This window comes from Bradysia coprophila, unplaced genomic scaffold (genome assembly GCF_014529535.1).
Source record: "Bradysia coprophila strain Holo2 unplaced genomic scaffold, BU_Bcop_v1 contig_232, whole genome shotgun sequence".
Classification (NCBI taxonomy): domain Eukaryota; kingdom Metazoa; phylum Arthropoda; class Insecta; order Diptera; family Sciaridae; genus Bradysia; species Bradysia coprophila.
The window spans coordinates 18,097,895-18,121,187 of record NW_023503493.1 but is presented as its reverse complement, the minus strand read 5'-3'; the positions used below and the strand labels follow the sequence as shown (position 1 = coordinate 18,121,187).

Below are 23,293 nucleotides of genomic sequence, written 5' to 3'. Positions count from 1 at the left end.
CTTGAGGTCGATGAAACGGTATTACCGGTAAAATGACTGTTTAAGTGTAGTGTAGTGTCTGCGGAAAATGATCATATTGCCACCATTTTGTTTTTATAAAAAAAAATTCTTCCATAAAACTTAGGTAATTAATGTACCTTTCTAACAAAAAAAAAAGAAATCCGAACAAATTTACTTCTATCTTCATATAGCGATTCTTAATTTACACTAAAACGGTAATTTTACCGATAATACCAGTTCATCGACCTCAAGAAAAAAATTTAGTTCTACAACTTTTGATACTCTACCAGAATCCATTCACAAAAAATCTTAAAACCTCGAATTCCACAGGATGACACAAGCGTCTGGACTATTAAGTGGGTCGAGTTTGAAATGGATCATGAACGTAATCACTAGCCTAGCTGAAATTAATTTCTAAAGTATTCCAAAGAACTGTACTTTAACCAACCATCATCTTTAGTGACTGATATTATTTCATTTCCCGTCCAGGTAGCTCGATCGGTAAAGCGATGGACTCACGCCCTATATGTCACGGGTTCGACTCCCGCTTCAGACATAGTTCATAGGGTTTTTCCTAATCATAAATGATTAGTCTCTGCTGTTAGTTATCACTAGCCAGCTCTATCGACCGTAATAGGTCTCTAAGAAAACACCAAAAAATGCTGAACACAGTTCTTGTACGTCATGCGTAAGTCACAATAGTGATTCTAAAATGTCAACTACTAGCGACATCTATGTTCTAATAGATGAATCACACGACTTATAATTCACAATTGTAAAATCTCCCGAAAATATGGGTAATGCACAACAGGCCCATCGGCGGCTTAGGTGCTTGGAAAGCATCAGCTTTCCTGCCCATGTTATCCTATCCCATCCTATTTCATTTCCCAAGCAACAGGTGGATTTATTTTTATTCAAACTAATAAAGTTACATTCGGTTTAAGTTCGTTTCATTACGATGTTGATTTTGCGTTCATAAACATCCTTTCACTGTAACAAATTGCTCCATAAACGTCGATACTAAAATTAACACGAAGAATTTTCTATAAAAAATAATGCAGAAACCGCAGAATCATCAAACGCTCTAACCGCTCTAACCTCAAAGAAAATGTTAGTTTAAGCAGTTCAACCACTAAAACTAATTTAATACATTATTGTCGATCCACCACTCTCACACTCTTCATTCCTCAGTCAGCTATATACAAAATACATTTAGATGATTAAAATCAACTAACTGAAACCAATTAATCCTTGAAATATTCTACAAAGACACGGTAATTTAACAACATCAAACAAATAAATGACTCCTTTTTACCATAACCCACAAACACTCCTATTGTACGAGAAAACTTTCTTAGATGGAAAGCTACGATAACACCTCTTACGCTCTTTGGCTGTGTATAAGAAAATACCGCACAAACTTTGCATATCCGAGAAAATGTCAAATCCATCTTATTCATATGTGAAGCTCTTTAATAGAAACTGAATGAACAAACACTCTGCGAAATGGAAAGCAAATGGGACAATAACGCAAACTATATTATCCTACAACATTATCATTCACTACCATTATAATGTGTGGCATAGAATGGTTCCACTTCTTTGAGGATGCAATGCATTACAAAATACAAAAGCTGAAAAGAAAATGGACAAACTCAAATGTTTCCACGTCAAAGCTCTGAGAATTCTACATTAGACCAACGACTGTTACTTACAAAGGAAGGATCATAAAAAAGGATTGACGAGATACGTACATTCTCAAGTTATTTACTGTGTTTCACATTAAAGAAAACTTTGTTTGCATATAATCCCTTGGCTGGGTGTGTAAAGACTCTAGGTCTTATCACACATAATATATCGAATGTTGATTGCCTTTTACGGTTAATTTAAAGTTACAATATTCTCCCCCATTTTACATGTTGTTCCAACATTCTCGGCACCGTCGTCTGGTTTTGTATCGTAACACCAATAGCCAACGGATGGCTGGTCAATTTAATGGTTTTTATGGTCCCCTCTACCTAACTGTGTAATATTGTAACACACAACAGAGAATAGGATATTTACAAATTGCTTTACGATGATAGACGGAAATTTTGAATGAGAAAACTGGAAAGTTTAATTCATTATGGAAGTGAATTTAATGTGCACTACTTTCGACTACTTAAAACTTGGGGGTGGATTTGAATGGCCACTTTAATTAAATTTGAATTATTTTAGCAATTTGATTTTAATGGTAGGATTTCATGGTGAACACGGTATCGATAACTGTTGATTTGACCACAAATATATGTTTCATTCGTTCAAAATTTTCTTTACCTTCAGTGTGGTGGCATCTTCCTCAAAAAGAAAAAATATTTATTTTTTACTTCATCAGCAAACATTTCACTAAATTGCACAGATATAGATAAGAATTACATATACGGATCATTCAGCCTCATTGCCCTACCGGTGATTTGCTGTTCTGTCGCATCTAATACCTTTCTAATTCCTTTCGCAAGTACGTTCTTTAATAAATTAATTATTGGAGGCTGGTGTTACAATCCAGCTGTGTAGGAAACAACTCGGTTTACCCTCCGTAATCTCATTTGTTACCTTTCTAGCATTCGAATGTAATTATTCTCCATCTCCAGCAACTAATAGCACACAGTTTAAGTTAAAAGAATTAAGGCGAGACATTTTGTTACATATCACTAAGTATGAAGTATGACACGATAACACTAAACAGGAAGTTGCGGGAAATTGTAATAAGATGTCATGACTCTTAAACAAATATTTTTATGATAAAATTATTCCTTTTCCTTTTCGTTCTATGATGTAAACTTTCAAATTATTAAAAATTCCAATATTTCCAGCTCTAACGTGTCCATCGATCGTCGAATTTAGAATTATAACATACATTAAATTTTGTACTCCACGAACGAGCCGATCAATGCCGGGTAATCATTACGGAACCACAATAACACAACGAATTTCCAAAAAAGGGTACTTTTGAAATGAGAAAATGAAAATTGTTTTCGTTGAAAAACATCGAAAAATTCAACAAAAAGCAAAAATTTCACATAAAGATGTAATATGGCCACAATGACACTTTTGTACTGACAGTAAGTCTTCCTTTTTTAAGGCCATTAGATAAGTTATATAGCTGAGAGTGATGTCATTCAAAAGCTTTAAAAAGTTCACAAAATTGCACTTTTAAACCCGACAAAAAATTTCGTTCAAGTCACTTGACCAACTTTTTGAAATTTGTGAATAAACCGTCATGCATACCCAAGTTCAAAGGGTAATATTATGCCAGAGAGATGCTAATATGACGGCTGGGACGCCGTTTCGACGGATAGAGGGAATTGGTCCATCATTTCAAAAAAAAATTGAACCGTATATGCGACCAGCCGTCAAATTGAAATATGTCTACCACAGATTTTTTTTAATACTTCCACCATCACCAATTTTAATGAAATAAATTGCTAACATGATCCTTGTGGGATCAGAATGAACGTAAGTCCATTTATTTATAAATCAGATTCAGTATTCGTACACTATTTCCGAATTGAAAAAAGCAATTTTGGAGACCAATTTTTGAACGAGTATATCTCAGATAATACGAAAGTACCTTGCAAATAAAACCCTTCACGTTAATTTTGACACCGATGCAAACGTATTTCCATATTCTGCTTCTCGAATCATTGTAGTCAAAAATTAATTATTTTGTAAACAACCGACCAATTTTGGAAAAAGTCAGCCATTTTTGACATTTCGTTCGTTATATGAAAAAGGCTGACAAATTCCCTCTATCCGTCGAAACGGCGTCCCAGCCGTTATCTTAGCATCTCTCTGTATTATGCCAAAAACGCAAGGTTCAGGGAGAGAATCTAGAACCTTGGACCAACTTTTTCTCGAGTTCAAAGATGAACTTTAGTGAACTTTTTATGCTCTTTCAAAGTTCACCAATTAAAAAGTTGTCACTTTCCTAATGGCTTCACAAATCGAAGATGCATTTTTTAATACTGTGACATTACACATGTAATCTTGTGACGTTTTTCGTTACAAAACTTACCACGCCATACGCACGATTTGTGAAGCTATTTCGAAAGTGAAAATTTTGGGGTGAGTATATTCTGAAAGAGAATGAAAAAGTTCACCAAAGTTACCCATTCACTAGAAAAAAATTGTTTCATGGCCTTAGATTTAGATTTAATCAGTTAGGGTGATCATTTCTGATCAATGCACACAGATCATGGGATCCTTTGTGCTACCCTGTCATCATGAAAATCTTGAAGCCCTTTTCAGGACCTCATCTCCTTCTCAACCTATTGCCTTACGCTCTACACGAATCACTCCAGGCGAACAAACTGATCCCTATGATTAGGTACCAAGATGATAGCTAATCCTTAGGGCAGAAAGCAAAGAGTGACTGGCGTCAACCTCGTTTCATTAGACTGTAAATTCTAGAAAGCCACTGGGAGGACAGCTGTGTCTCACCCCTTAGACCTTACACTAATGACAGCGAGTAAGGCAACATTGTCGCCCGAATCACAGTCCTTGTCATTGGGATTGATAAAGCCTGTGATTTACATTCCGCTCGATATTGACCTGGTCCAGTCTCATATTTTATAAGAATAGCCCGTTCGAACGTAAACTTTCTCTGCAGTGGGCCAATATGAAAGCCGAGCCAGACAGAAGCGTCACTCAGCAGCGCGCCACCAAGAGGTCAACCGCCAAACTTTACCACTATTTAGCCCAAAAGCCCTTACATCTAAATTAGACTGACGGACGAGCCACCTTTGAGACGAGGACCTTCGGTGCAAAAAGCGAAATGACAGCGTGTCCAGACGATGGCACACCACTGAATAGCACAACGACCCGACACGGCGACCAAGAGTTTTGCACAACATGGAATACATTCCTCGAATATTAGGCAGTTTCCACGCTCAGTGAGAATTCACAATTTGCACTAACACACATAGGGACAGTAGTACTAGTGTTAAAAATATACATTCGTAGCACATTTTTTTTTGTTACCGGTATTTTACAGAAATTTGTAGCGGATTTTTGGTTTCTACCGGTATTTGGCGTCATTAATCTTTTGTTTTCAATGTAAAATAGCGCACAAAGTGCTATTTGGATACCAATTTGATGTAACCAATTTAACTTTAGTAGCGTTTGGTTCGAAAACTTTCTGCCTATCGGTATGACATTTTAGATTTTTTTACTAATGAAACGTTCGGAACGGTGACATTTTTAATTATTTTATAATTATTTCACAATCAAATTTAACTTAAAACGTGATTAAAATGAAGTTTTGCCCTTCTTGTTATTTTTAAATGAAGTAATGGTTAAAATTTTATTGTGAAACTATAAGAAAACACCTTTGCCGTCGATGACTGCATACAACTTTTCTCACTTTAGAAACGTTCGGAACGACGCTTGATTTGGGTGTACTTGGCAGATTTTTCATAACACTTTATTATTTTTTGGTCTGAATATGAAGATTCATCTTTATTTATCATTTAGAAACAGTTTTTAAATCATTTCCAATGTTTAAAATATCTTTATTTTGCATTGAAAAAATACCATGCACGAAAATGTTACAAAAGAACATGCCTAATACAGAGAGATGTACCCTCATCGAGTGTACGTTGTCTTTGCGAGGAATCAAAATAAAAGCCGGGAAAAACTAGCATCTCTCAGCGGCATAACACCACCAATCCATCCGTCGACCTTGTCCACTCTATAGCCCGAAACCCTAAGCTCTATGAATAGTCCGGATCATTTTACTCATATAGAAGCAAAATAGGACCCAGCCACATCAGTGAGTAAACTTTTAGACCATGAACCAGCCGGAGAGCTAAAGCTGGCGAGTGAGGCAAAGCAACTAAGAGTCCTGGCAGTGACACACCACTGAGAAGTGTACCAATCTCGCCAAGCCTTCCTAATGTCTCCTCGCAAAGAAATTCCGCTCACAGCGTCCAAAAATTCACCGAAGTATGTTCTCGAAATATTCGTCGTGAATTTCTGTTGGTTCCAGCTGTCACTATTTTTTCGACGGTACGCGTACACATTGTGAGGTTATGACGAGCACCGTATCATTAGCCGCACGAAAACGTTGGTTTATTGAATGATTATGCGAGAACTCCAACTTTACCGGCGACCATGGCACTTCATAACCAAGATTTAGTCAACAGAAACGTTTTTCTGGTCAGTTCTGACTACAAAAAGTATAATTATTTTCAGACACAGAAACAAAACACTTGTTGACGTTTGCAGTGTTGCCAGCCCATTCATGGCCTTAGGTTCACTCTGTAAATATTGAGACTCTACAGGTACAGTGCGAATTTCGCAATTTTCAGGCAGTGATCTTAAGGCCACAGACCAATTTTTGTTTTGTTTTTTGGGTTGTTTTAGTACATCTTTTCAAGCTTTTCCAAAGTACGTCAAAATCACCGCTGTAACTTTGTGAAATTATCAAAAAATTTTGAGTTTTTCGTTCACATTCAACAAAACTGCTGCTTATTTTCACATTTTACATTTTGTCAGTCTTTAATTTGGATTTTTTTCTGTTGTATTGGTGTTTTTTAATGTTTACCCGGCGTGGATCGTGTCGTTCATCGAGCAAAAAATTTGACATGGACATCTATATTAAGTTTGATGCTCTAAGCGCAATGCTTCGGATTTTTGATTTTTTGATAATTTTAAATTGTATTAAAGAGTTCATAGTGAGAACTCGCAATATTATCAACGTATAATTTCGGTAATATTATGACATCTTTTTGTAATTTCCCGCAACTTCCAAAGAAAATCTTCTTTCTTCTTCTCTGCTCTCGTGTATTGCGAGAAAATTTGAGCATTATAGTATACTCGGTCTCATCATAATAAGTGTGAATGTGATGAACTGAGTAATTCAATAATATAAATCTAGGTGCGATATAAGAAATTCGATTATATATAAGTTCAGTGGACCGTAAAGGGATAGAAATCATGAAATCGTATTTATTTTCTTCGTTTTAATCTTGAATGGTGAACACTTATCAATCATTCACTGACTATATATAAGAACAAATTGTAAATTGATTATTATCTGTAGAATTCGACGACGAGCTGAAACCTTTTTTTACTCTTTGTTTAAAGTATTTTCGTTTATGTGTCACTGTCTCGAAAGAACTTGTGAGTTAAGCAGCGAATTAAAACCACAAATTCTAGTTTAAAACTGTGTGATGTATAAGCTTTTTATTGTGACTTCACTATTGAAATGTCCGTTTTTTATTCGTTTGCATAATAGCAACAATGTAACCACAAATCATAAATGAACGGGAAAAAAAACTGATTTGACAACACGATCTATAAAATATGAAAATTATATACGAAAACCTCTAAGCTGAGGTCATAAGCTAGAGATATAAATTTGATGCAACAAAGATTCCTTTACAATTCCCTTTTCTGGAAATTTACATGCAACATAGTCTGTTTCTTTGTCGCGCATATAATGCAACAACAACCCCTATGCATCTAAACCACTATTTGAAATTCTCACCGTAAAAATGTTTAACGATATCTTCTTTATAACAAAATAAAATCGCAAACATTTTTATTAGTCAGGATTTTATCACAATAAACCACTGGCAGTATAACAATGGAATTTACTGCGTCCCTATGTATTTTATCGAACACATTGGCAATACATATCATTCAACCATATATTCTCGGTATATTTCCAAATTCAGCAAGTCATAATGGATAAGTAGCGAATCGAATTGATTGTTGATTTTATTTGTTATTAGATGCAAGTACACTTTCCGAGGAAGTTGTAAACAAATTTACCAGAAACTAATGGGACATCCTGAATGCTAGTTCAATTTATAGAATGTCAAGGACTGAGACACTGGAAAACGTTCTTTTTATAATGTAGCGTGTCAAATTTTATAACTTAAGCATAAGATCACGAAAGTAACTTTCAATCACTCGTCAATTTCATTCACTCGCTAAAATTATTATAATCTAAGGATTCATTTGAATTGTTTATGATCGTATTAGCTTTTCCTTGTTAAAAATGTATAAAACCAGAATGTTTGGCTAAAATAAATCATTCTAATTCCGACCACTGTTGAAGTAACTTGTTTTATTGTAAACTTTTGGATGAGATTAGAATCAAAAGAATATTTATAGATTGGCTTGTCCCGTTAAGATACCCTTACTATCATATATGAGTATAGCTAATTTGTAGTATTCTACAATAATTCTGAAAAGAAAACGATATTGGTTTCGTTTAGGACCAAACAAGTACTAACTAGCTGCAACACGACGAAATTGGACTGACCGTAAGAAGATTTATAATTTAAGTCTGATTGCATGCAGCGTTAATGTTTATTTGTCCAAGAAGTCAAAAGCACTTCAATCTACAATGTTGCGTATGGTTGGATTCAGATGCGGATGACAATTATCTTGATTTATGATTAAGAAATAAATTCTTTTCACGCAGGTCACATAATACACATTGTCACAAGACCACTGATAGACAGTGCATACTGTATAATACAAGAAGTTTACTAGTTTTATCATTTGGAAATTTATAACTGAATAAACTATACAATGCCATTCACCATAACCTAAATAAACGAGTGACGAAGAAACATTGAAATTGTGAGTTAAATTCACTTGCACCCTTTCAAAGTCTTCATAACATTGTTGCCTTTCAATACACATTTGCAAACAAATTGCTTCGTTTTTCTAATTTATATAAATAAACTAGTTCCTTTCGGGATAAATATATTTTTTACGATTTCTTATTGTGTTCATTTAACTGCTCGCAGCGGGTCGTATGGTTCCAGAAATAGGTCGACATGAATTTACCATAATTTCCCAAATATTTCGTTCGATATTCCATTTCATTATTCGTACAATTCGGTGGAATATTACACTGATTACACTCCTGCCTATGTCTATTTTCTCACAGATAGTGAAGTAAATTTTGATTTTAAATTTCGGTTATTTCGTTCGAATATTTTAAATCATTGGTATTCGTTACTTACACTCGCTGAATTCTGAAAATCGACACATTTTCAGTTTTGTGTTTTTTCAGTGTTTTGTTTTTTTTTAAAGGGAGAAATCAAGAACTCGCGCAAAGCACAAATACAGAAAATATGTCGGTTTTCAGAATTCCGCGTGTGTAAGTTCAAGAAAGATTACATTCATACTATAGCCACACAATAGGAGTCATAGTATCTTGCCACCGTAAATTGATGAATAGTCCGAGTCCCACTTGACACCTTATCGCTGACTATAATATAGCCGATGAACTTAATACATAAAGCATAAAAATGAACATAAAAATAAATTGCGTTTTATTTATTCATAGTTAATCAGATAACGATTTTATGACCTGACCAGCATCCATATAAGAGCATATTATATTAAGCCATTGTCTTGAATGCTGTCGTTTTCGGAGAACCACTTCAATTTTTACATATAAATTCGGTATTATATTACCAACAGCATTAGATTGGTCGTGTTAACACAAAAGTAATCATTTATCGTTGGTAAAGACACACATGCATAGACCCATTCCCCGTCTATATTATTAGTTATATATATTTATCGATAGTATGGTATGATGTGTGTACGAGGCACGACTCAAATGCAATAATTTCGTGCCGTTTGCATGGTTATGTAAATGCACAGGTCAATGTTTCTCGTTTCTTCAATTTTATAGAAATTTTTTATCTGAATTTGTCTGATAGAGATGTATGAGTCGTTTGTTAAATCCTTTATGATATATTCAATCTGTACCGTTTTATTCACTTATCTATTCACAAAAGGTTTTATAAAATGCTACTCCAAATATTTGCTAACGTTAGATGTGTACAATGTACATATTAAAATCAAGTTTTTCTGATTTACTTTCCCGAAATTCAGAGTATTACGCAGAAAAATAAATGGAAACATAATGGATGAATTTAGAAAATCAACTTACATAGGTAAACACAACAGATGAATAATATCAATTTTGAGTTTGAGCTCTTGTAAATGGTCTGAGATGTTTTGAAAATCAAAATCTTTAAAAACGAAAATTTGCCCATCAAGTGTCTCAATGCGCACACATACACAATACATGAACTTTTACATACTGGAAATACCTAAGATATGGGGGAATCGTAAGAAGGAACAAACAAAGCACTGAGGCGGCTTCCATAATAACACTTATTAACTTGACCTGACCTGACCGTTGATCGTTCAGATAAGGCTAAAATTAAAGCAATTAGGTCCGAGCAACCTGGCTTCAGGTTGAAAACAACCTGACCTGATTACGAGCCTAAGGTGTAAAATTTTTTACGAAGGATCCATCACAAATGATTTTTAAATTCTTTTCCGAACAGATCATATAAGTCGTTGAAGTTTCTTCTGTGTCAAATCTTGAAATTTAAACAAAATTCAATCGGTACAGGTCCACGGAATTGGATCGGAGAACGATTCGCTCTGATGCAGATGAAAGTGGATATTGTAAGTCTACTATCGCTACACCGAAAACAATGGAATTGGAAACATCGACAGTTTTTTTGCATTCAGATAAAGACATTTTATTAAAGTTTGTTGCAGAATTTTTGTTAACCTGGTTTGGGATTATGCACTGTGTGGTTGAATGGAGTTTAATTAAACATGTCGTCGCAGATTTGATATTTTTGGATATTCTTAGTCTGCTTGTGACCCTGAACAACGTTTCACAAAAATTTGTGATTTTCATCCGTGCAGTCCGGAGCACCCGTATCAAGGCTCCCTAGAGTGCTCTGTGGGTGCGATAGAACGATAGATTAGGGTCGCAATCGATAGGGAATGGAATTTTAATAGTCATAGTACAAAAAAAATCCCATGGATTCAAGGTGGACAGGTGGGGACTCATTGAAGTTGAAAAATGACGATCTTAAAGGTTCTACAGGCGTGGATACTTGAGTCACAGAGGTGGTAAATAGTTGTACAAGTAGAGAGACATTAGCTCTACCAATATCCAAAAAATTACTTTTCCAAATTTTCTACATAGCAACTTTATAGTGGTTCAAAATTTTTCTCTCTTTTTTGGCCATATTTTTGAAACTCAGCAACACCTAAGTCACACTCATGATAGTTTTTCGCAGCCAAACTGCTTAGATTTGTTTGCTGTTAGTCTCAGCTTTCCAACAACACCCCACTTGCTATATCTCTGGTCAACAGTGCCGTTCTATTGAGTGCCTAAACGAGGTAAGTCCATCTACGACGAAATTTTAAGCATTGTTCAGGGTCACAAGCAGACTAAGAATATCCAAAAATATCAAATTTGCACGACATGTTTAATTAAACTCCATTCAACCACACCGTGTATGAATATAATAATACTGTAAGTTGTGTCAGGAACGCCGAGATACCCTTCATGTTACTAGAAACAGTCTGAAATGCTAAAATGACTTGATAATGCATTGACCTGATGCAGCAAAAATATAAATAATTGGAACACTTTTGCATTTCACCTGCACCGTGTTATAAAGTCACACAAAGAAAATGGAAAATTTGCTCACTTATAGATAAAAAATCATTAACTTTCATTTATTATTTGCAAAATGAAATGATATGCATTCAACCACAATGGAATATTCTATTATGGCTTTCGTAGTGTTATGAAACTCTTTTCATAAAAATGAAATCGTAAAACGAATGCTGTTGGGAGATTACCCATTTTTATTCGCGCTTTACTTTGTTATAAGATAAACTATAATGCGCCAAAGTATATTCAGATGTGATACACAAAACACTTTAATGTCGTTGCTTCAATATTAGCGAGATGATGCAACTTTGTCGTATCTTTTAATATATTCAAGGGTTATTAATTTTTGATAATTAAGATTTTTAATCGTTTCGTAATATTAAATTAATGACGAATAAATTAGAGTTCGTTGCTTCGGTTCGTTATTTAATCCTTCAAAATAAAGAAAAGGATAGTCTACATTGGGACAAGAATAAGCTATGACTACCTGACTATGTGTCAAAAATGTTGAAGTGATAGATTATATATTAAACATAAATGAAGCTTAATTATTTTCTTGCGATACAATATTCAGCCGTAAGTGTGGTCAGAATTCAAAATCTTTCTAACGCAAATCTTTCTACCGCAGCGTCATGTCATTTTCATACAAAAGAAAGCGTTTGTTCACTTTTTCATCGACTCGTTCACTTGAAATTCAAATTTTAGGCACACTTACGGCGTAAATTGTCGTTTTTAAAGAGTTAAATAGACAGTGACGCTAATGCCGCACTTCGATTTGCATCATTAAACTGATCCAGGGAATATCTTAGGGAAAACCGTTTTCTAATTTTTTAGAATTTGACGATTTTGTTAAATTAATTTCCTGTAACTTGGTCGTTTGAATTTTCACTATGTTCAAGTGGTTACATATCCTCTCCATTGAATATTCTCACGAATGCTTCAACAAACCATCGATCGAAACATACCAAACAATGTACACATACCTGTATCATAATTGTTAAACCGATACTGCCCATTCTCGAATGGAAAAATCTGCATATATCCCCTTGATGTCACAACACAATATGTGTAATCGTGTCCACATACCTTCTTCAAAATTACTCATTTTCAAAACCACACAGCAAGCACGGTAGATGTGTACGGATACATATTTGAAAATCCTCAATAATTCGTCCTTTCGGATGAATCTACCTTCAATTTCATTTTGATATTCAGAAATTCATGTTTCGAATAAATTTATGGAAAAGCCATTTATACCCTGGGATTAGTCATGTACCGTTCTGCCAAGATTATTTTAGTTTAGCTTGCAGACACATAATATGCATGGGAGTGTGATTATTTACGTTATCTGTGCTCAAACAAGCTTCTAGTCATACTCATGTTCATGCATCTAATTGCTGATATTTTCCGCACCCGAAAAACCCCTGGTTGAGAACTCTGAAATATCTATCTAATATCCGAAACAATCGGAAACTTTATTAATTATCGGTCATTAAAATGAACATTAATCTTAGAGTCGTGAACGAGACGAAAGAATTTTGTCATCATCACATGTAAGAAGGAATGGGAAGGAGTTTTCTCTGTAAACGATTACAATATGAGAAAAGCTATTACCACAATATTCACTGTATGTAAATTGGTAATACAATTGTTGGACATTGACAAAATGAACAAAGATAACGACGGGACGATAACTGATGATGTCATTTGCATATCCGAAATGCCCATTCGCATTTAGCCGAGTGCCTTAATGGCAAAGCGGTTATATGATAGAGGTTATACTGTGTACATTGAACACACCATGTCATACACTGTGATGAGATGGTTTACGAATTGCGTATCAATAGTTATATCACAGACACACACACACGTACACACAAAGTACATATGAATATAATCCTAACTTTGGTTTAATTAACTTTAGGGACAAGCATTAATCTGGATAATTTTGTACAACGAGCATAATTTGCATAATTTTACTATTATTATAGACTTTTTCGGTATATATGTATCAATCGGATAGTGCGTTAATTACTGTCGTCTTATCAATCAGGTATCATTAGTGTCCATCATACAGTGGACTGGCCAATAAAAATATGGCAACATTTAAAATTCAAACTAAAAATTCATGTATACTCTCCCCATGACCACTTTAATGCATGACTATCTAAACATAATTCCATATTTATTGATTTGATTGATTTGATTTGTCTCTTGTTAAATAATCGCAACTCGTGTACAGATTGGCTATAGTCACAACAGTAACAAATTATTATCGTCAGTTTGAATTTATGATCCTTAATTTGAAGGGGTTCGGTGAACGGTTAATTTATGTTTTATAGGTTCACTATTCAAATATATTTCAATTTTATTGGCAATTTTATTAATGTTTACCATTTAAAGTGTTAAAACGGAGGAATTTATGATTTTTACACATAAAATTAATTGGGAGATCATTAAGTCATAGATTAAGTCATGACGACAAATTTTAACAATCAATTAGTTTGAATAATGTTCGTCATAACTCGTTAATAGAATAAAGAAGCATTTTTTGGATTTATTTTTTAAATTTGATAAATTAAAAGTAGCACTTCAGGTTCGGGCTACTAAACTGTGACCCAACACAATTAACATTTTATTAATCTTAATTTGGAAACAATTTTTATGTTACATAAACACGAAAATGCGTGACATGTGTAGTGTTGATTGAGGCTGTAATAACCTGTAATCAGTAGCATACTCTCCACAAAATGGCTACAAAACGACTAAATAGCATAAGAGTTCAGGGGCGGATTAAGGTTTCCAGCGCCACTGGCAAACGGAATCTAAGCGCCAATTTTTCTATTCGAAATTCGTATATAAATAAACGAACATTACTGCTTGTTCAAGACGAACGTTACGTTACGGAGAGTATTGAAATGGATGATAGTGTTAAGATAGAAGTGGAATAAATGTAATTGAGAGCTCAGCGAGCAAGATAATTTTCAAAAATACTATATCACTACAAAAATTCTGATACATCTGAAAAGAAAATGATGTTTTGATTATTGTGGTATAGCACTGGTATGAGTGAAAAGTTAAAAATTTTAGTTCGAGCTTTTTCTTTTTCATTTTTTCACTTCTTCTGCGCTCTGGTATTATTTTCGAGTAGTCAGCTTTCCTCAAACAAATCGAGGGCAATATTTATAAAGAAGGGCATATCCCCGAAAGGTAGTGAAAAATTATGAATTTCGAATCCGACATAAATTTTAGGGAAATTAGCATTATTCGGCGTATTCTCCTGAGGTATTTCAGTCTTTCGACAATATCTTCGGAACGATATATGGCGGTAAGGCTCGGAAGCAGGTCAGGTCAACCTGAAACCTGAAGCAGGCCACCTGAGCCTGAGTTGACCTGAAACCTGTTTTATTCAATTTTGACCTGACTTGATTGACCTGAAAACCTAATTTTGGAAAAACCTGAATTGACCTGAAGAATAAATATGCCAGAACATAGAATTTAGCTTTTTCACTATGTAAAAGCTGCCTTAAAGATCTCTGAGATATCGGAGATATGCCTTTAGTGATGTTGCCCTCGAAATGAAGATCAGATCAACACTCCATTCTGAACTAGTTCACGAGGTCCTCCTTTTTTGCCACTTTACATAATGTAAGGAAGAACTATAGTTTTAAATATTTCATTTTAGACTTTTCGTAGATCTTTTGAATTGATTTCGTCACACCAGAGTTTGGTTTTTGTAATTTTACCTTTAAAACTGAAATAAATGAAATGGAATGACCATTCATGGACCCATGCGCTTGTCAAAATAAAAATTGGGAACTACTTGCGTACTGTGCTTTACGAGATTATTGTGTATAGTTCATTCGCAAACTCTCTATAGATTTGTGACAGATTACGAGCGCCAGAGGCAAAAAATTTGTAAATTTCAATTTGAAACTAATAAACAATTTCTCTTCAGACAGTAATTGTTCATTCAGTGACTGAGCTCAGCGCCAAATTTTTCCAGCGCCATGGGCACGGTACCGAATTTCCCATAGGGTAATCCGCCCCTGCAGAGTGATTGATTACATCAATTTTATTAATAAATAGTTAAAACGAATACCATTTTAATTCTTAAATATTGAACACGTCAATATTATTGCTATCGTTATTTTGTTTCTTCAGATTGCCATATGGTTATTGAAGGCAAATCATAAAATCCCTTTTATGAATATGTTCTATACGTATTATTGTGTGGATTGATATTTACTTTGTGGATAAAAGTGCATTGGGTTCCCTCTATTTGGATATTTTATTCCTTTTATTTACCGTTTTATACTATCAATAGGCCCACAAATTTATCAAAAGTTAAATAACATATAAATCCATAGTTGAATGCAGAGCCTAATTTACGGAAACATGTTTCTCAAGTTTTTGAAAGTTTCCAAAATGTTTCTGAAAAGTTTTTTAAAGTTTCTCAAAGTTTCTTAAAGTTTCTAGAAAAGTTTCCTTAAGAAACTTTAAGAAACTTTAAGAAACATTTTGGAAACTTTCAAAAACTTGAGAAACATGTTTCCGTAAAATAGGCCCTGGTTGAATGCTATCAAACTGAGCCCATATCTTTGTTTGCTTCCAGTTTTTCTTTCTAAATAAAAACGTTATACACCAGCAAAGTAGAACACATTATACAAATAAAATGTAAATGTAAAAATCACCCCGAAGGATTTTCCATTTCCATCCTGTAGTAGAGGACTTCAAAACAAAAAATTTTAAGATAAAGACATGTGCAAAATACATGACATAAATCCATGCATCAATCATTTGAATTTATTGTCTCGTTTCTGAAAGATGTAATGAGTTTATTTGATCGAAACGTATGTGGCTTCAGTTCAGAATTAATAATACATGGTCAGTCATCAATTTTAAAAGCTTTGGAGAGGAACGACTATAGAAAGAAAGAGGACTTTCCCGTTTGCAAAACTTTGTAGACTCATATATATAGAAGAGGAAGCACCAAGCCATAGTCAACAAAAACCGTGAAGATAACCGTCTTAATAAATAACTAACTAACTAACTGACTAAGACGAATAAAGTAATATCTTGTACCAATACAATGTAACCACTGAAATGTATACCAATCTCAATGCCGGACTGGCCACACTGGGAAGTTGGTTGCTTCCCGAAGGGTCTATTGCATTTGTATATGGGAAAGGCACTTTTTCGAATTTTATGCGTCGATCTGCTGAATGAACTGTGTTGATAAAATTCAAATACAAATTGAACAAACTCAATACTTATGGAAAGTAGACTAAATTTCATGAGGGTAGAAGGATCCTTACGATTGTAACAAATACATAACTCAGCACGAACATGGTACACCTTTTACATTATGTAAGGGCATTCAACCTTTTATTGGATCATGAAGTAAAATTATAATACTGAAAGTCAAAACAAATGAATGAAACCGATGACTAGCAGGCCTTGAAACCGAACAGACATAAAAAAAATTACCGCTACAAAATATTTTAATAAATTTCGATTTATTTTAAATAAAAAAATCGGTTTTCAGTAAAGTGCAACTGTTATCATGTAACGTATGAGCCAACTTGAGTCTCAGACAAATTTTGGGAAATAAAAAGCAAGAAAGAAAATGGGAAATTCCTATGCCACAAATGAGAAAACATGTATTTGCTTGGAAAATGTTGACACCGATGATCGAATAATTTGTGAAAATTGTCAACATTGGTATCATCCAAAATGTGTGTTTTCTTCAATGGACGAATTTCATGCAATATCTGCAAATAACGAAAAATGGATTTGTACTGCATGCATGTTCGAACGATCTTCTTTGGATTCGCCTATTATGAACGTTTCACCAATTAAAAAAGAAATCCAAAAAAATAGGGAACGCTTGCCAAGGAAATGCAAGGACTCAATTTCTCAACCAAATATTCCGGAAAAGGCCAACACGGAAAAAATAATAAAACCGAAGATGAAAATAGAAGGTAAAAATAGTCTTTCAGATAGAGTTACTTGTAAATGTGGATTTATAGCGAAAAATAATGTCGGTCTGCGGATTCACGTGAGTAAGAAAAAGAAACTTAGCGATGCTCAGGGCGCTACGTTAGGGCCACCTGTTGTGTTGACAGGAACGTTTGAAGATTCGGATGTTAAAGCTATAATGGACGATTTTAATCTTCTTTTAGGAAAATGCAAGAGTTTTATACCTGTGACTAGGATAATCCAAAAGTCCGTTCGTATCGTAGTTTGTCAAGAGCTATTGTCTTTAGTTAACGATGCAGTTTCTAAGAATGACTTACCTTCTTGGATGCGCTTGTTGTCTTTTCCGTATCTAGTTTTGAATTCAGTGAATAAGTCTAGTGGGAAAGGGACTAATTATATTCGTTCGAATTTGAAAGATTTTCAAGGGATAAAGGATGTAAGAGAGGCGCTTCGGCAGTTGCTTTTGAATTATGGTGGCACGCAGTATAAGAGGTCTAAGGTGTCGGAGGATTTGATTGTCAAGACGGCAACTCGGAAAGTAGGTGAAGGAGATATTCGTGGAGCAATTCGTGTATTGTCTTCAAATGAAACGATTGCAGAAGCTACTCCGGAGACGAAAGCGAAGCTAAAGTGTAAGCACCCCCATGATGAGGAAGTTGTCGAAGCTTTTACTAACGCGGTTAAACTTAAGGTAACGCAGGTTGAAGAGGTTGTTGAAGCGATTAGGGACTTTCCAGTGAGTTCTTCTAGTGGAATCGATGGTTTACGTCCTCGCCATCTGAAGGATTTGACTTCGTTTACTTGCGGGGAGTCAGCCAATAAGTTATTGAAAGCAATAGCTTCTTTTTCTGATTTAGCAAAGTCTGGTAAGATATGCAAGGATGTTCTTTCGGTTTTTTATGGAGCTTCTCTGTTAGCTTTTGATAAGAAGAAGATAGACGTTAGGCCGATCGCTGTAGGTATTACTTGGAGACGTGTAGCAGGAAAGATAGTTTGTTATCACGTCAGGGATGAGTTATCGAAAGTTTTAGCTCCGATCCAGATAGGATTTGGTGTGAAAGGGGGCGCTGAAGCTCTTCTCCATGCGGTTAGGTGTTTCGCTACAGCAGGACACGAGAAAGCTATGGCTATAATCAAGTTTGATTTTAAGAACGCTTTCAATATGTTGTTTAGGAAATTGCTCTTGTCTGAAGTTGAAGAGATTTGTCCAGAGATGTCTCCGATGATAAGGCAAGCTTATAGTCGTTATTCAAATTTGATCTACGACGAGGAGATATTTCTGTCGAAGAGAGGCGTTCAGCAGGGCGATCCTTTAGGTCCACCTGCTTTTTGCATAGGGATAATGAAGATGACTCATTCTTTAGTTTCAAAGTTAAATGGTTGGTATCTCGATGACGGGACAATAGGTGACGAGTTAGAGGCCCTCCTGTCAGATATTAGAAGGATATTAGAGTTTTGTGATTATTCAGGAATGGAATTGAACACCGAGAAGTGTGAGGTGTTTTTTGTGAGTGCATCAGTAGAAGAGGAGGATGAAATGTATAGGGAAATATCGGGTCTTTTACCAGGCATTCGTAAAGTAGATAAAGTTTCTTTTGAGTTGCTTGGAGCTCCCGTTTTCGGAGAAGGTGTCCATGGTATGTTTTCGACTAAAGTTGAAAGCGTTGAGCTGTTATCGAAGCGTTTACAGCTTTTGGACGTTCATCCTGCTTTATGTGTTTTTAAGAGTTCTCTTTCAGCTCCTAGGTTCAACTATCTGCTGCGTACTTGTAAGTCGTTCTTAGTACCCGAGGTGTTAAACAGGGTAGATGAGATGTTTCGTACTACGCTTGAAATTATTACGAACACGAAGCTTGGAGTGGTTCCCTGGAAGCAGGCATCTCTTCCTCTTTCGTTCGGAGGTCTAGGGATTAGGAAATCCTCGGAGTTGGCCTATCCGGCGTATTTGTCGTCTGTCCATCAGTCTTCGAAGTTATCGGATGAGATCCTCAGCAAGTTTGGTTTGAAAGTGCTGAACGGTGACGTTTTGTCAGTTTTGCAGAGTCTTCCTTCTGAATACTCTTTGTTGAGCGAAAAATCTAAGAGTATTCAAAAGGAATGGGACTTGGTAGGTGTGCGAAAGGTTTTTGACGAGTTATTGGCTTCTAGTTCTCCAGTGGACCGTGCTAGGTTACTTGCATCATCAACAAAAGAGTCTTCAAAGTGGTTGCAAGTTATACCTTCAAGTAATCTGGGGTTACTTTTGGACAATAACGCGGCAAGAATTGCCGTGGCACTTAGATTGGGTTGCAAGGTATGCGAAGAACACCGTTGTGTTTGTGGGAAGCTAGTAGACGAATACGGTCGTCATGGATTGTCTTGTAAGAATAGTAAAGGATGGATTCCAGGACACGATGATGTTAACAATATCTTCTCGCATGCTTTTTCGTCAGCCGGTGTCCCTAATGTTTTGCAACCACCAGGGATTTCGAGGGACGATGGGAAGAGGCCAGATGGAATGACGTTAATTCCATGGAGTAGAGGAAAGTCACTGATATGGGACGTGACAGTTCGAGATACCTTAGCTCAGTCTTATTTGTCTGTTTCGTCGACTAAGGCTGGAGCTGTCGCTGATCAAGCAGAGCGTAGGAAACATAATCATTATGTCGGTCTGAAAGAGGATCACTTGTTTAAACCAATAGCGTTCGAAAGTTTGGGTAGCTGTGGCCCAGAAACGAAAGCGTTTCTCGTAGTTTTAGGAAAGATGATGAAGAAGGCTTCCGGAGAGAAGAAGTCTTTAGATTACTTGCTTCAGAAGATTTCTATATCGATACAGAGGCGGAATGCGGCTTGTATATTAGGAACGTTTGGAAAGAGAGTTGATGATTTTTATTTACTCTAGTTTTAATTTTTAATTTTTGTTTTTTCGTAGACATACTAATGTTTTCTTTTTTTTTTTTCTTTTCCATGTTTTTCGGGAATTAACTCGAGCACAAGATATGAAAATTTAATGAAGAAATTTTATTCAATTCTTGTTTCTTTAGTTTTTAGTTTTTTCTTTTGATTATTTTAATTATTTTAATGAAATGATTTGTAATGAAACTTAATTGTAATATTTAAACATATTTTTTATCGGAGTTTTAGTGCGGGAGAGGACGCTTTCTCCGACAATAAATACAGACTATAAAAAGAAAAAAAAAAAAAAAAAAAAAAAAAAAAAACCGACAATATAAACGACTGACAATAAAAAAAATTCGTCATCATCCACATTATAAATATATCTGAATGTCATAAAATTCCATTAAATATCTAAACGCAAACATTCGTTCGGCGGAAATAAAATTTCTCTGGAAACTCATAATTTTTACAATTTGCTCTCTAATGTAACCGTCTATGACCTAGGTCAAGGTATTTCTTTATGCGACAGTATTTTAATGTCGCTTATTTGGCTAGAGAAATGACTGCATGTTAGAAGCGAAAAAAGTGAGCGTGTTACTCGTGTACCGCTGAATTAAATTTTTCATCAGTTTTAGCACGAAATGTAATTCTTTATTAGTCAGATGGTTGGTAAAACACCATGATTTTTATCATGCAGGATGTTAGTAGTACACTTTATACTTGGTATGAATTCGGGGAAAAGGAACGACAACAACGTAGGTACATAGATACAGAGGTATTTGTAATGCATTTGCAGTTTTAAACCACATTTCAGTTCAATTCACTTTTGATTGAATAATTACTTGAGATTGTGAGCACGAAGAGCTCGTTTGCCGTAAATTTTGAGCAGAAGGAAAGATTTTTATTGTTTTCTTATTTATCAGCGGGAATAGTTTTAACAAGTTTGGACACCATTTATTATGGTATTTAAAGGAAGTCGTAAATATCTGGATTTCTTAGTATTATAAACTTTGCATTGTTTTTATGACCAAATTTATTTTTATCCGATTTACAAAGTGGTGTAATTACGTTTGCAAGATTGATAACGTCTACGCCAAATATATGAAAGTATTGTGAACGATAGAATACTAATAATATCACAACTGCCGTAATTTGTAAGAAAAACTTTTCGATGTTTTTTAACAAAACAAAGTTTTTTATGCAAATTACGGTAGACAAAAGCTCTAATTTTTTTTAAACCTTTGTAACCTTTCAGAAACGGCAGACGTATCTCAAATATATTTGGCAAATCTGATACTTCATTTGTTTGAAATATTCAGTTTTGTTCGGCGCGTTGTCTTTTACTTTATTTTGTTACGAAAAAAATATTTGTATATAAGGGAGCGCAATGCAGAGTCAATCGCTTATTTTGGCAATTGTTGTCGATAACAGATGACTACCCCGTTTCTGAAAGGTATACCTACATCGATTGAAGTGGCGTTGGAAAGGTAAAGTTAAATGGTCGACGATCTTCAGTTATTAATTCTGGTTTTATGTACTGGTATACGTATATAAGTATAAAAATCACTTCTTTATTCTCAACTTCATCTTTGAAATTCCTCGATCTGAAAGTTTTTAACGAACTTTTCTTATTTATCTTATGTCAAAATTAATTTAGTTGATTTGAGTCTATTGTCTGTATACCACCAAGTATAAAATGAACTCGTCACGTTCTTACATTCAGTTAACTGAGTTAACTAAAAAAAATCCATTTTTTGTAAATAGAAGAGAAGCACCGCTACGTGCTCAAGTGCCGAAGCCACAGAGAAATTGTTATGCGAAAACGATATAGCCATCAACATTATCCTGGTCACTATTGTTTGCGGCAAAATATTACATAATTTTTGATAAAAACATTTACTCAAGAAGTGGTTTAAGTGGTTCTGGCTAAATTAATACGCTGTAAATCTCGAGGACTTTTGAAACAAACGAATTTTTTGTTGATATTTTGAAAGCCATTAAGAGGAAAGTTTTTAGCCCCGTACGAAGTACGAAGGGGCTTATAGGATTACGATGCCGTGTGTAATTGATGGAATTCGAAGCAGACGGTAAGGGCAAAGTGTTTGCCTATGTTCATAGATGACGAATCCGCAATAAAAATTTGGGCCGTCTGTCCGTCACGTCGATATCTTGAGTAAATCAAATCCGATTTCAAATTTTTTTTTCCCTGAAAAATAGTCAAAATAGTGAGGCTAAGTTCGAAGATGGGCATATTCGGGTCGGCCCTTCGTGAGTTAGGGTCACCTAAGTGATATAAGGTCTTTTGGTGATATTTATGGCAAAATAAACGATGGAAATGTAAATGACACGGCAAATGATAGGTATTGTCAATACCAATCCAGGAAAAAAAAAGTTTTTTAAAATCGGGTGAGTGGACCGTGAGTTAGGGCCTTAGAAGTGAAAAGCTACTAGGGCCCTATGTGTCTTTTACATAGAACTCAAGTAAATTTAATCCGTTTTTCGTAATTTTTGTTTCATTTGGAAGGTAATCGAACGCCGAATAGAAAGTTGTTGAAAAAAAAATTAAATTTGGGTCCTTGGACTAAGGCCACTACTATGGCCCTATGTGTATTTTACATTGAACTCGAGTAAATTTCATTCGTTTTTCGTAATTTTTGTGTCATTTGGAAGGTAATCAGAGGCCGAATAGAATGTTGTTGAAAAAAAAAAAAATTTGGGTCCTCGGACTAAGGCCGCTACTAGGGCCCTATGCGTATTTTACATACAACTCGAGTAAATTTCATCCGTTTTTCGTAATTTTTGTTTCATTTGAAAGATAATCGAACACCGAATAGAATGTTGTTGAAAAAAAATTAAATTTGGGTCCTCGGACGAAGGCCACTACTAGGGCCCTATGTGTATTTTACATTGAACTCGAGTAAATTTCATCCG

At 35.0% G+C, this 23,293-nt stretch overlaps 1 long non-coding RNA gene across 1 annotated transcript in view; it reads left to right on the top strand.

Moving 5' to 3' along the window:
• Positions 1 to 498: 498 nt before the first annotated feature.
• LOC119077169 overlaps positions 499 to 23,293 on the top strand; it is a 28,148-nt gene continuing 5,353 nt past the window's right edge. Inside the window, exons 1-2 of the long non-coding RNA XR_005087761.1 lie at positions 499 to 677; positions 19,851 to 19,854. This is a non-coding gene — a long non-coding RNA (uncharacterized LOC119077169). The remainder of the gene's footprint in view (positions 678 to 19,850; positions 19,855 to 23,293) is intronic.